This window comes from Rhinolophus ferrumequinum, chromosome 20 (genome assembly GCF_004115265.2).
Source record: "Rhinolophus ferrumequinum isolate MPI-CBG mRhiFer1 chromosome 20, mRhiFer1_v1.p, whole genome shotgun sequence".
NCBI classification, from domain to species: domain Eukaryota; kingdom Metazoa; phylum Chordata; class Mammalia; order Chiroptera; family Rhinolophidae; genus Rhinolophus; species Rhinolophus ferrumequinum.
Window position 1 is genome coordinate 40919525 of NC_046303.1, and position 14132 is coordinate 40933656.

Here is a 14132-nt window from a genome sequence, read left to right on the forward strand (position 1 = left end):
TTTAATACAAGTCCCTATGATTTGGTTTGCATTTCTACTTAGTGAAGAACTGGGAGGATAAGTCAAGGCTAATATTTGAAGATCAAGCTGCATGCAGTCTTGGCGTATACATATAACACATTGAGCATTGATCAGAGGAAGGAGTGTTCATACCTTTACGATTTACAATCTTACTCCATTTTTCAAGCCTTACTCAAAACTTTAAAATTCCTTTCTTACTGGCTTACAGAAGCCAGTAATAAAATTGATTAGAGCTGTTTTTAAAATTATTGTATTTTATAAAATGCTAAAGGAACAAGTATTATACAAGACTAAAATAATTTTCTGATAAAAATAAGAACCCAAGAAGACTGGAGTATCTGATATATAGTAAAGCAGCTATTTTTATTATTTCCTCTAAAACTGAAAAGTATATCATAAATGTATTCATTTCTCTATTTATGATAAACTGTTTACTTTAATGAAGTAAGGTAAGGGAGCCAAAACAATAGATAGTAAATAAGTTGAATTCTCTAATTTTAAAGGTTATATTTAATTACAAAGGTCAAAGAAAATTACAAACATAGGTTCATTATATATGCTTAAGTCAAAATGTTTTTATCTTCCTGTTATTTTTATAACTGTCCATCCAATTTTAGAAGAGTAACAGTAAAAACCAGATTTCCCCTTCCATTCCCAGAATGTCAATTTTTGCCAGAAAATACTAACTTTTTCTATGACAAAATTTATCTTAAGACAAATTAAACATTTGTGTATATGATCCTTGTAGTATGGATTTTAATTTTATTAAATATAGTAGTCTATGAAAGTTTAATTTGAGGATAGTTAAATAAAGATGCTTGAAGACAATAGCAATTAACAGTGACTTTCTTCCTCAACATAAGTGCCTTATAGAAACCAACTCTGAGTAGTCCCTACAATTTTGAAAACAATTCCAAAAATAAAATAGCTAGCCTTTAGTGAGTACCTATGGTTTATTCAGGATGCATCATCCAGAGTTCTCACAATATTGCCCAAACTATTCCTTGATTACTTACCCCAACTAATTTACCTTTTTAAAATTCTAGAGGTTTTGAAGAACTACTTCTTCCTCATATTCTATCAATATCATTGTATATATTATCTTGGTTTTCTAGCATATTGACAACTACATACATATAATCCTTGCCTAAAAATTTGAGACTGGCAGACTCTGTCTGTTAAAACAGGATATTTCATCCAGAGGATCTTCCTTAGAAAAGCCCATTCATCTGTAGCAAAGGGAATTTGGTCTCAGCTGATAAAATTGCTTTCTGTGACCTTTACAAGTGGCTATAATTTGTGTTCCTTTACAAATGAGGTTGTTGAGAACAAGATGTTAACTTGCCCAATATCAAATAGCTGTAAAGTGTTGAAACCAAATTTGGAAGAATTGCTGTGCCAAAATTTTTCTCTCAACATTTATTTCTTTGAGAATTAAGATTACCATAAACAAATGCTTAGGCAAGGATTATATGTATGTAGTTGTCAATATGCTAGAAAACCAAGATAATATATAAAATGATATTGATAGGATATGGGGAAGAAGTAGTTCTTCAAAACACACTAGAATTTAGAAAAAGGTAAATTAATTGGGGCAAATAATCAATACTACCAACATAGACCAGAGAGCAGCCATTAAGGTTTAATAAAATGAGATTGTCTTGGACCTGCACACTAAAAACAAACCCGTATTTCACTACTTTTGAAGGGAAAAACAAAAAACGATACCACAATCAGTCATGTTAGAGCTTGTATAAGATGATGGACCAAGAGTTAATATGTGTAAAGTATGATGAAATAGTAAGCCTGTATATGATATAGATTTTGAAAAAACATGAAAAGGTCCAAAGAAGAATCAATCATTGATTATAAGGTTTCAAATACAGCATATGAGAAAAGATTAAATGAGTCAGATGTTTTTAAGCACAAAAGAGTGAAAACATTGGGTAAGAAAGGAAGTGTATAAATCATAGATAACTTTAAGATGTGTTCACAAAATTGAATGATTGTAAGATTGTAAATTTTTTTAAAACATGTTTTAAAGAAATAAATTAATGTGAAGAAACTATTTCATGGGGGTAAAAGGAGGAACTTCTTTACTGTCAATGAGATAAAATGCAAGAATTCCAAAGAAGGTCATAAAATTTCCACCGCTTGAAAGTGAGAAAAACATCGACAGCTGTTTGTTCTGTTTATATATTCTGTAGCCTGTAGGCAAAGAAGCTGGTGCAGACATGCTCTCAAAGCCTGTTCCACAAAAGTGATATTAAAGTTTGAACATCAAATATATATCGTGGATACCCATATACAAATTGATAATGACTCGTAAAGTACATTAATTCCTTATGCATTTGCTGCCTATTCCCAGGAAATATTTTGAGTTCATTATAATTTCTAAGCCTATCATTATTTTCTGTTTTATAAAGTATTTTGATTCTTTTTTGCCAGCCACATAATTGTCTTCTGTTACATCATTACTACAAATAACAAATGTGAATCACGTACTGAAGTTACCTATCAGGTGGTCAAGTTATAGCAGTTAAAAAGGCAATTGCTTATCCTCAAGGAGCTGACAGTTAATTGGGGGAAAGAGAATTGCATAAATGATTAACTGAGCAATTGTTAAACAATAATGACTAAAGAACAAAAACATTTACTAAAAATATTTTAATAAAGATGTGAGTGATATATTGATGGGAAACCATTTTTTTAACATGCTAATGAAAGTACAATATGGAGAACATTGACCCAGAAAACCTGGACAAGGCATTCCAGGAATGTAATTTTATGAATGTATTTTTTTCCTGTTAACACTTGAATCTATTTTTTTTTTAACTCTGCTATATAGGTTTCCCCCTCCAGATTATGGTTCATTTTATAAAATGGCTTTATTTGCAAAATATATTTTGAGAGACTGTATAAAATGATGGCTTTTTAGAGAAAGTGAGTTTACTGCCCACCAAGAGAGAATAGTTTAATCATGTAGTTTATTATACTTACAAGATTGGCTTCTACATACAATTCTAGGAAGTTTGATATCTCTTACATGTTTTCATACATGATAGGTTGGACTGGTTGAAAAATGAAGGGAGAAATGATGAATCTACTTAAATTGTTGTCTTAAATTTAAAATTGATTGATTATATTTCTTTTTTGGTAAGGTGAATTTTAGGCACCGTTCCAGACAGATACTAGGTAGGAGCTGATTAACAGCTTTGATTCCTGTGGGCAAGAGGAAGACTAATGTGAAAGAGTTTTGTTTACTTTAGAGATAGGAAGGCTAAATAGGAATAGAAGAATCACTTTAAAAAGTTTTGTATTTATATCTTTACATGGCTCAAGTATTGAGGATAAATTAAACAGAGAACTCATTGATGTTATTAGGAAGCAGATAGAATGAAGATAGATGGACATGTTTGGATGGATAGCATAGAGCGGTGGTTCTGGACTTCAGCATGCATCAGAATACTGAAAACCAGAGTCCCCATTCCCAAGTTTCTGATTAGTTTAGGTCTGGGCTAGGACCCTACAATTTACATTTCTAATAAATTCTCAGATGCTGCTCTTGCTGCTGGTCTGGACACCACATGGAGACCCACTGGCATAGGATATGTGTATAGCAGCCTGTGTAAAAAAGTCATCAAATTCATAAAACAAAAATAGTATAACAGTAGTGACAGAGGCAAAACAAGGACAAAAGAAATAGCTGCACACAAAATATATTAAGGATTGATTTTATTGCTTGCTTTGTCTACAGCCCATTCATAGAAAGGTTGTCCTTCCCACAATTCTGCTGCCTTTAAATGACCATGTCCAATTAGAAGTGATAATCATAGCACTGTAGGCTCCTGGAGGCCAGGGACTTGACCTGTCTGTTCATCACTGTATCGGTAACACTCCCTGATTGCAATTCACTCAATTCACACAGACTCTCAGGAATTTGAAGTGAGACACACAGAAGATGCTTGTCCACAGTAGACATTGGAGCTATGAAGTAAATTGATTCCACCAAAATCATGAGAAAAGTGCAAACCATGAGTCAACAAGGAAGTCAGTAGATAGAGGATAGAACTCAGAAGGTATAACACCATCCTTGAGAGCAGCTGGTCTGTTTCAGATGACTTTCCTGGGTCATTGAAATTGCTCTATTTTATTTCCTCTTCTTGGATTCTTATAAGATTTTCCAGTATCTATAGAATAACTCCCCGCTCTCTCCCATTTTTTGGAGATAGATTGGATATGTCTTTTGCTTCATGCTACCAAAAAGCTCACACTAGGACCTAAAGGCTTATTTTCCTGGAATTGGTTCCAAATAATAGCCACTTGTAAAGGTCACAGAAGGCAATTTTGTCAGCTGAGACCAAATTCCCTTTGCTACAGGCTTTTCTAAGGAAGATCCTCTGGATGAGATATCCTGTTTTAACTGTCAGTGTCTGCCAGTCTCAAGGAATGGTTTCGGTAAAATATGCCTTTCTCAGACAGTGTTCCTGGTATAGTGGTCATTTTATACTTTTAACTGAAAAAGGAGACTCTAGAAAACCCACTCTGGCTACCACTACCTACAGCCCTGGATGTGTACCTGGGTTTCTGAATGTCTCTTGGCAGGAACCAGAGCTAGATAGGAAAATGTGTTGACAATCTACTCTCAATTGCGTTGTAGAAATGCAGTTGATAGTATTCGGAAAAATCAGGCCCTTTTCAATTTAAAACTCTCATCAACAATAATAAATCACACAAAGAAATGAAACCAAATGTAGCCAGAAATCATCCTCCAAGATAAAGTTTTCAACTTTAAATTAACTTTAAGAAAACTCAATGGCTTTAGATTGTCCTTTTAAAAATGTGCCTTTCAAATATTGCCTATGAAACATTTTAGTTTCAAATATGCATATTAAATTCTAACTGCAGTGCTGAATGTCATACTGATGAATTATGAGTAATATACTTGGTTATTCTTTGGTGTTGTATGTTTCATACTGTGACTTAGGAGTCTGATAAAAACCATGAACTGCATGTCCCTTCCTCACCTGGGCTCTAAGTCAGCAGTACGCTTAGTGGAGATTTTGTGTATGGTTTGCTTTCAAGATGGGTTCTATGGCTAAAAACTTAGAAATTCAATCCTTTGATATTAATTGGAATGCTTCCTCACTTATCTCAGCTAAAATGTCTGTATTTTTTAATTTCATTCACTATAATCAGTGATGCCATGTATACAAGCTATAGTCTGTCACAAAATGTCATTTTTGTTAGCATACTGATGGAATACTTACCCCAAATGAATAGATTATCTTTTAAAATCAGTTTGACATTATGCTCCTGCAGGTAAGATTGACACAATTTCCAGAGTGAATTGAAAATGCTATCAGCTAGGTACTGTGAGAACTCATGAGACAATGTAATAGGGCTCTCTCGCAAAGGGAAAATACTTTAAAAAGGCAGCTTAATTCAAAGCATCAGTTGAGTTCTTGAGGGGCAGGGTGTTAAGAACAAAGTTACCTGCCAGAGGGAAGAATATAATCAGGGATTAAGAGGTAGGCAAGATTGAAAAACAGGAAAGAGAAAATTGAAGTTTTTGCAAAAACCTGAAAATTCTACCATAAAATGATTTTTAGAAATTCAAAAGGGAGGTAGGAAGTAAAAATTCTAAGGGAATCAGAGGAGAAACCCATAGGAGATATTTTATCCTAAATGAAAACTTGAGGAATAAATAAATTTTCCTTTGAATAAACTCGTAGTTTATTTTGTGGAAGATTTAAGCTCACTTAAAATGCATTGTCATTTTGCAGGTCAAGGTGAGGTCTCACACCTGCCATGTTGAAAAAGTATGGCTGACTCCATATTTATCCTGTATTTTCACACTGACACCTTTGTACACAGTTTAGTGAACATAGATTCCTTATTGGTTTTGTTAGTTCTATGAGAACAGCTATAGTCTCTTAGCATAATTAACAGATGCAATAAAAGACACAAAAATTCCCATAATGTATTATAATGATTCCTTTAGGACTTCTAGATTAGGAAATTTCAGTAAATTAAATCACAGTTTATCTTGGGTCTTTATTTCATTTTTGAAGAACAATGCTTTGGAAAGCAGTATTATATAATTGACAAGATTATTTTACTCCAATCCATACATTTGAAACTGTTACATGTTTCAGAAAAGATTAGTATAAACGTTAAAAAGATATAATAGGCACAAAAAATTTTGTTCAAAATAGTCTTCTGAAAAATTATGTCCTAGTGTGCAAATTCCGTTGGTGTATTGAAAATATAATTTATTAAAAAATAATAGTTTTAAAGAATGTTTTAAAAATTAAAGTATTGGTTCTCCTATCAATATTATAATACATAAACATGTTAAAGATTAATTCAGCTCATTAAAGAGAGAACTAGTAAGACATTATAAGCAATTAAAAGGAGAATTCTAAGAACCACAGGTATATAGGAAATAAGAAATTTAAAAATGAATTTACAAATAGATGCAAAATCTATCTATTCACAAGAAAGTTATCAATTGCATAACATCATACACATTTGCATTTCTATGGACAAGAATCATTTGGATTGTTATCAGTTTTTACAGGTAAGCTAGACAGGACACCACAATTTCGTTGTTTTTAAAGTATTATTTCCTACAGTAATAATTCATAGAATATTAAAACAAATGAGGATAAAATGAAACCATTAAGACTGTTTTCATTAATAATTGCTTTTATTTTGACACAATGCCATATACATATGTGCGTGTGTGTGTGTGTGTGTGTGTGTGTGTGTGTGTGTGTGTATATATATATATATATATATATATATATATATATATCCTGTCAAATACCCTTAGGGAAAAGTACCATTTTGCAGAAGAGGAAACTAAGGCTCAAGAAAATAACCTTCCTGAAGTCCCACAGCTAACAACACACTCAGAGAGCATTTAGACTTGTCCCCTTGCTTCAAATATAGTACTGTTTTTGCTACATCAAAATTGATAGTCAAAAAATAGCAATAATTATTGGTACTTTATTTATGATTATTAAACACCAAAATTGGCTTCAATCATCAACTAACCATGTAGCTGTTTAAATTTATACTTAATTTAAAACCTGTGAGCTGAAATAAGATTGAAAAAAATATCATTTTTGCCTGGTGAGCTAGCTGAAGTTAACAATTCAAGGAAAGCAAAAAGGAGAGCCAAATTTGGAAGCTTACAGTTAATTTATGTTGTATTTATTTTTTTATTAAAGAAAATATTGTATTTTGAAATTTGATTTTTATATGACATTATTAGTCATTTCTGATTAAAGATAAGAGTATTATTCTTCCATTTTTAGGATAGTAAAATAGAAGGATTATTATCTCATTTTATTGTGGTTTGTCCTTGTAGCATTGATTTTCAACCATAATTTTATTAAAATGTATTAAAATGTTTAGTTCAGTTTTGAAATGTAACCATAATTTTAAAACCCATCTGGAATACATCTCTGTGAATATCAGTGGCTCTATTATTTTTTTTCCTGCTTCATAATTTGACAACTGCGTTTTTCAAAAAGTGGATAAAAGTATATTTTTATAACTTTCTCGTCCTTCCCAAATGCCAGTTTTGCATTTAAAAAGGAAATTACTACAGAAATGTTCTTTAAACAATCCTATAGTTGTCTTTTGAAACCAAATGCCAGTAGCAAAGAAGACCACAAAAAATTATTCAGTAAAATCTTGGTACCAGTCCGTAGAAATCAAAACAATATGAAGAATGAGTTGTTTTGAAAAATCAAAGCTTGTACTTTTTATATATATTATTTCCTGAATTATTACGTATGGTGGAAGGGGGCACCTTTTGTGATGTATTAGGGATCTCCAGAGACATAGAACCAATAGGATGTATGTAGAGAAAGAGAGACTTATAAGGAATTGGCTCATGCAATTATGTTGGCTCAGAAGTCTTAAGATCTCTAGTTGGTAAACTGGAAACCCAGGAGAGCCAATGGTATGGTTTCAATGCAAAAATCAGGAGGCTGGGGCCTAAGAGCCAGTTTTTCAGTTCCAGTTTGAAGAAAGGAAAAGACCAATATCTCCTGCTCATTTAGTCAGGTAGGCGGAGTTCCCTTTCGCTCAGTCTTCATTGTCCTATTCAGGTCTTCAGTTGATTGAACGAAGCCCATTCACATTAGGGAGAGCAATCTGCTTTGTTCAGTGTACAGATTGAGATGTTAATCTCATTAAGAATATCCACACAGACACGCCCTGAATGATGTTTCACCAAATGTCTGAGCACTGCATGGGCCAAATTGACATATAAAATTAACCACCACTGGTGATCTTTTTTTTTTTTTTCCTTAAGTAAGCCCTTTGTCGGCTACATATAGAACTTTTTTTTCCAGTTTTATTGAGATTGTATTAGTTTAAGGTGTACAACCTAATGATTTGTTCTATTACACAATAATTACAATAAATTTAGTTAACATTCATCACCTCACGTAATTATGCTTTTCTTGTGATGAGAACTTTTAAGATTTACTCTCTTAGCAACTTACAAATATACAATATTATTAATTAAAGTCATCATGCTGTATATTACATTACAAATAGAAATTATTTGTCTTATAACTGGAAACTTGTACCTTCTGACCACCTTCACCTATTTCCTCTCCCCCTGAAAACCACCAATTTATTCTCTGTTTCTATGAGTCTGGCTTTTTTAGATTCCACATATAAGTGAGATTATTTTTGATGATTTTTTAAAGTGGATGTATTTATCTCATATATTGAAATTGTTTACTACATATTACATCTACTTTTCCAGATTATTAAATTACAAATATTACAAAAGCTGTTATTAGGAATATACTTTAGATAACAAGTTAAATATAGTACTTAATTGAACAAGAACCTCAGTTTTCTCCTGTAACTTGTGTATACAGAAAAAAATATTTCTCTCTCTAAACAATTTTCATATAGAAAAGCTATGTTGCTGACTTTAACAATTTTGGGTATATGTGCAAATAAGAAGCTAATTATGTCAGAAGCACATTGTGTACACTTTGAATAGTGATAATACCTTATTCCTGGGAATAAAGCTTGGGGTTTACCTCATACCCACTCCCAGAATAATTCTTAGTTGGAGACAATGGGGAATAGGGGAATTCAGATCTCATCAGCTAACAATTATGCTAAAGAGACATAAGCTACGGCCATAATAATTTCATTCTTCAGAAGAATAGGTAGAAAATAGGTATATTTTTCTTTGTGCAACTGTTAGCATCTTTACTGACACAAAGTGTAGAATTTAACTCATTGTTTTAATTTATGGGAATGTGTGAATGGATTTTCTTGAATAATTTATCAAATATTAACTAATGTTTGTTTAAAATAACCATGTCCCTTAAGAGTTCCTTAATGACTGGCACTCACGATATTCATGAACACTCTCTTTAATATTTTTAAATTGGAAATGATGATGAGCATTGACATATTTATAATGTGAATTAGACAGAATTAATTTTAAATTATTTTCCCACAGTAAGTACATTAATTATAAAATCCTTTTTTAATGTGCCTTGTTAATTCATTAAAATATATTACTATATACTATTGGTAGTTGTATTTTCAATTGAATAATAGGGATTATATTGATTTTACGCCCTACTTATAGATTAATATAAATTGCTTATCTTTTATCAGACCAGTGAAAATTAGACAAGCTTCATTTTAATGCAAATGCATCTAATTGAAACATTATTACAAACATAATTATTATATAGATTTAGTAATAAAAAACAAATTAACTTTCAAATAAGATGTATTGATGTACAACTTTATTGATCTTTAATATATTGTATTCCTTACATTTCTTCAGCAATCTTTAAACTCTATAAACTGATTCATAAATCAAATCTATCTTGAGATCCCCCGGTGGTGTTCTATGTCATTATTATGTGCCTGCTACTTGTATCTACAAATGCTTCCACTGCACGTACTATATAAAACAAAGTAGAGTCATTAAAACTTAGAATTTGTTCCCTATCTCATCAATGTCTAGGTCTTTTTCTAAGTACAGTATTCTCATAAAATATAAGATCCGTGAGAGCAGAAATCATTACCTATTTTATCCACTGATGTATCATGGCTCTAAAAACTGCACCTTTAGTAAGGGGCTCAGTAAATAGTTGTTGAATGAATGAATGAATAATAATAATAATAATAATAATAATAATAATAATAACCACTTGATACTCGCAGTATAGATTCAATAAGAATATCCATGCAAAGTGCTTGGCAATCTGAAAAGCTTATGTTCCCACAGACATAACACATTATTATCAATAGTTATTTCAGGGAGATGAGGGAATGTGCAGGGAAAGTAAACAAAGGTGAAACATTTATTTCTCTCTTTTTAGTTTCTGTGTCCTTTTTTTTTCCTTTTAATAAATTCATCTTGCCTATATGAATAATTCCTGTCATGCCTGAAAGAGAACAGCGAATAGTGCAGTTGAAGCTGCTTTTTTCGTTGATTAGATGTTAGACTGAGGATATTCACAGGGAGCAGATGAAAAATAAAGAAGTCTGCAGTTTTAAAAAAGAGGATGTCAGGGCGGCCGGATGGCTCAGTTGGCTAGAGCGCGAGCTTTGAACAACAGGGTTGCCAGTGTGATTCCCACATGGGCCCGTGAGCTGCGCCCTCCACAACTAGACTGAAGACAATGAGCTGCCCCTGATCTTCTGGAGGGGGTGGCCGTATGCCTCCGTTGGTTACAACACGTTGCCGGTTCAATTCCCGCATGGGATGGTGGGCTGTGCCCCCTGCAACTAAAGATTGAAAATGGTGACTGGACTTGGAGCTGAGCTGCGCCCTCCACAACTAGATTGAAGGACAAAGACTGAGAGCTGATGGGCCCTGGAGAAACACACTGTTCCCCAATATTCCCCAATAATAAAAATAAATTTAAAAAGAGGTAAAAACATTTAAAAAATAATAAATAAAATGAATAAATAAAAAATAAAAAAGAGAATGTCAGAAAAAATGCTAGAACATGGCTTAGACCATCTTGGGATGGGACTTCCTTGTCAAGGTTTTCACGCTTGTGGTTTTTGGATGACCATTTTATAATGAGTGATCCATGCTACCAAACAAGGATATGAAACAAGGAAAAATGAATAAAATTAGCTGAAGTATGGTAGGAGATGTTAGTATATTCAGGGGAAAAAAATGAGAAGGCATCAAGAGGGTGCAAAAATGAGATCCAGTTTTCTCATGTTCAAAATAGGTAAGCCAGAGTATCTCTAGGGTCTTTTACATCTAGTACTATGAGTTGATTCTTTCACTGAATTGCAGTGATACATGGGCAAATCACAATTACACACACTTCACCTTCTTCAGTCCCATTTTATACATGGGAAACATTTTTCTATAGTGGGAGAAATGAGTAGGTAATTAGCAAAGGGAATAGAAATAGTTCAGATATAGATAATAAAACACATACTTTTATATCTATGGTGGGAAAAAAATGCTATGACTTTCACCATATACTTTGTTCTTTCAAACCCATTTAAGAAAAAGGGAAAAGTAACACACTTATCCACAAACTTCTTGATGCAGAGAAAGAACTAGCATTAGACAGATTTACTCCTTATGTCAGAGCATATATATATGCTGTTGAGATGAATTTCTGCTTTACAGAAAAGGACAACAGGAAAAGTCGTGTTTGCTTAACAGAATTGAAGTCTGCAGCTATTCTGTGGAAAGAATGTTCCTTCCGCTTACATTTAAACTAGTGAAATGACTTTCTTCTGTGATAAACCCAAGATTTTAAAGTGTTATTATACTTCTTATAGAGTGAATGTTCTGAAATAATACATTAGGAATGATACATGAAGGACTTTCCCTTCTTTTACCTTAAATGGCAAAAGAATTGCTCTTACATTACAGGGTCAGCAAACTATTGGCATAATAAATTTTATAAGCTGGATTTTTTTAAAAGTCCCAATACTTTTCTTTTCAATTTTCTCAATTGTATCTATATTTATAGAATGATCAGTAAAATTGGCTCTGCTCTATATAGGTTATGAAAGCTTTGTTGGTTACACATATCTATATTCAAGGCCTAGAGAAACATGGCTGCTTCTTCATGTCAAGCAATTTGATCTCAACTTTTCTATGTGAAATCATCTTTCCGTGTCTTGTTAATTTGACAACCTTAATTGAAGGTTACAAATGAAATTATGTAAAAAAAATACAAATGTTTACACATATTTTTACATAAAAATGTCAATCATGATTTTGGTCACTTTATACATACAACATATGAGGTATTTGTGATAAAAAATATGGTTAATGTTTAAATTAAAAAAGTTACTACACTAAACGACACGTGGCCATTAAGCCCTCTCAAAATACTCCCTTTCATTTCTGACACACTTATCCCACTGTTTTTGACAATTTCTGAAGCAATTCTGGAACCCCTCTTTCATGAGTGTCTTTAGTTGCACTGTTGTGGCTGCCTTGATGTCCTGAATCGATTCAAAGTGTTTACCTTTCGTGGTCATTTTGACTTTGGGGAAGAGCCAGAAGTCGCACAGTGCCAGACATGGTGAATAAGATGGATGAGGACACACCATAATGTTTTTATTTGACAGAAATTGCCATACTAGAAGCAATGTGTGACACGAAGCCTTTCCATTGTCATCAAACAATACTCTGAATAATGCTGCCCAGTCCCATCCAACAGAAAGGCAGGGATCTTCAATATGGAAAGCAGTGCGTAGAACCTTAGTAACAGTGTGTGACAAATTTCAACTTGTTCGGTGCAGTCAGTTGGGTGTGAGCTACGGTTAATATGTGTTTTAAAGTGTGCAGTAAATCATCCTCCATCATGACAACATTCCATGTCTGTGTTCAAGTCATGCTATAAAAAGTTTCATTATATTTATTTCTTAATTTCTGTTAAAATTAGATTATGAGAATAAATTCTTGACATATTCAGTGTTCAGAATGGCATACTTAAGTATGTTAGAGTGAAATACTACTGATGTATAGAATTTTGAAATAATAATTCAGCAAAGGAAATAATAAAATCAAGAAAGATAGAGAAAGACATTAGGGCCTGACCTTTCTAATCATTAGATTTAAATGATAGATGTGTGGGGATTCATAGTACTATTCTCTTAACTCTTATGTATGTTTGAAATTTTGTATGATACAAATATAAAAACCTTGACCTAGAAGAGGAGACATAGTTCTTCAAAGATGAGTTACCAAGAGATGTTCTGTTTAATTTGTGGATTAGGATTGTGTAGAGGAGGAAAAAAAAAATTCCTTCTCTTCTAGATTCTTGTCTGGGGCTATGTAGCAGAAGTAAGGCAAATTAACAAAAGAAAAGCATACAAATTTATTTAATATAAGTTTTATATGACATAGAGGGCTTCATGAGGAAATGAAGCCCTGAAGAAGTTGGCTAAACCTGAGTATTTTAATGCTAAGTTTGATGAAAATTGGTAAGTCATGAGAAAATGTGGTAGGAAAAAGGGATATAAGCTAAGTGTGATAAACTGGGGGAAACTTAGCAAGGCCTGTTCATTTGGATTCCTCTCAGCACCCCTCCATCTTCAGAGACAAAAAACAAAAACAAAAAAAACCGCTCCTTTTCTCCAGTATGGGAAGAGCATATGATGGTCTTACAACTTGCTTCAGGGGAGGAGGAAGTGGGGCTCAGAGAATTCTTCTAAGACCTGCCATTTCCCAGATCCCTTCAGGTGAAAGTATTCATTATACCATGTTGCCATAACTTGGAGAAGCACATTTTACGCCCTGGCAATGGATAACTTTGTCTCTATAACTATAAACTTATAAAGATATAAGAAGAAATAGTTAAATACAATATTTAGAGTGTTCCCCCAAATTAATGTCAATATCTATTCAATTTATATCTTCAGTATTGATAAGTGACAACTGATCAATTTTGTCAGCTGTTTTGGAGTAAACAAAGTCCCCAAATTAATTAATTAATTAATTCATTCATTCATCCATTTGTTCATTCAGATGTATTCAACAGACATGTACTGATTACTTATTGTGGCCAGATATTAAGCTAAACTTTGATAATATAAAGATGAAGACTTTGAAG

General features: G+C 32.7%; 1 protein-coding gene and 1 pseudogene across 2 annotated transcripts in view; one reads left to right on the top strand and one right to left on the bottom strand.

Annotated features, from left to right (window-relative positions):
* Positions 1-14132, top strand: part of SEMA3E (semaphorin 3E) — a 247692-nt gene that overhangs the window by 66476 nt on the left and 167084 nt on the right. The gene's annotated exons all lie outside the window — the stretch shown is intronic.
* Positions 1-14132, bottom strand: part of LOC117012065 (40S ribosomal protein S8-like) — a 76788-nt pseudogene that overhangs the window by 42404 nt on the left and 20252 nt on the right.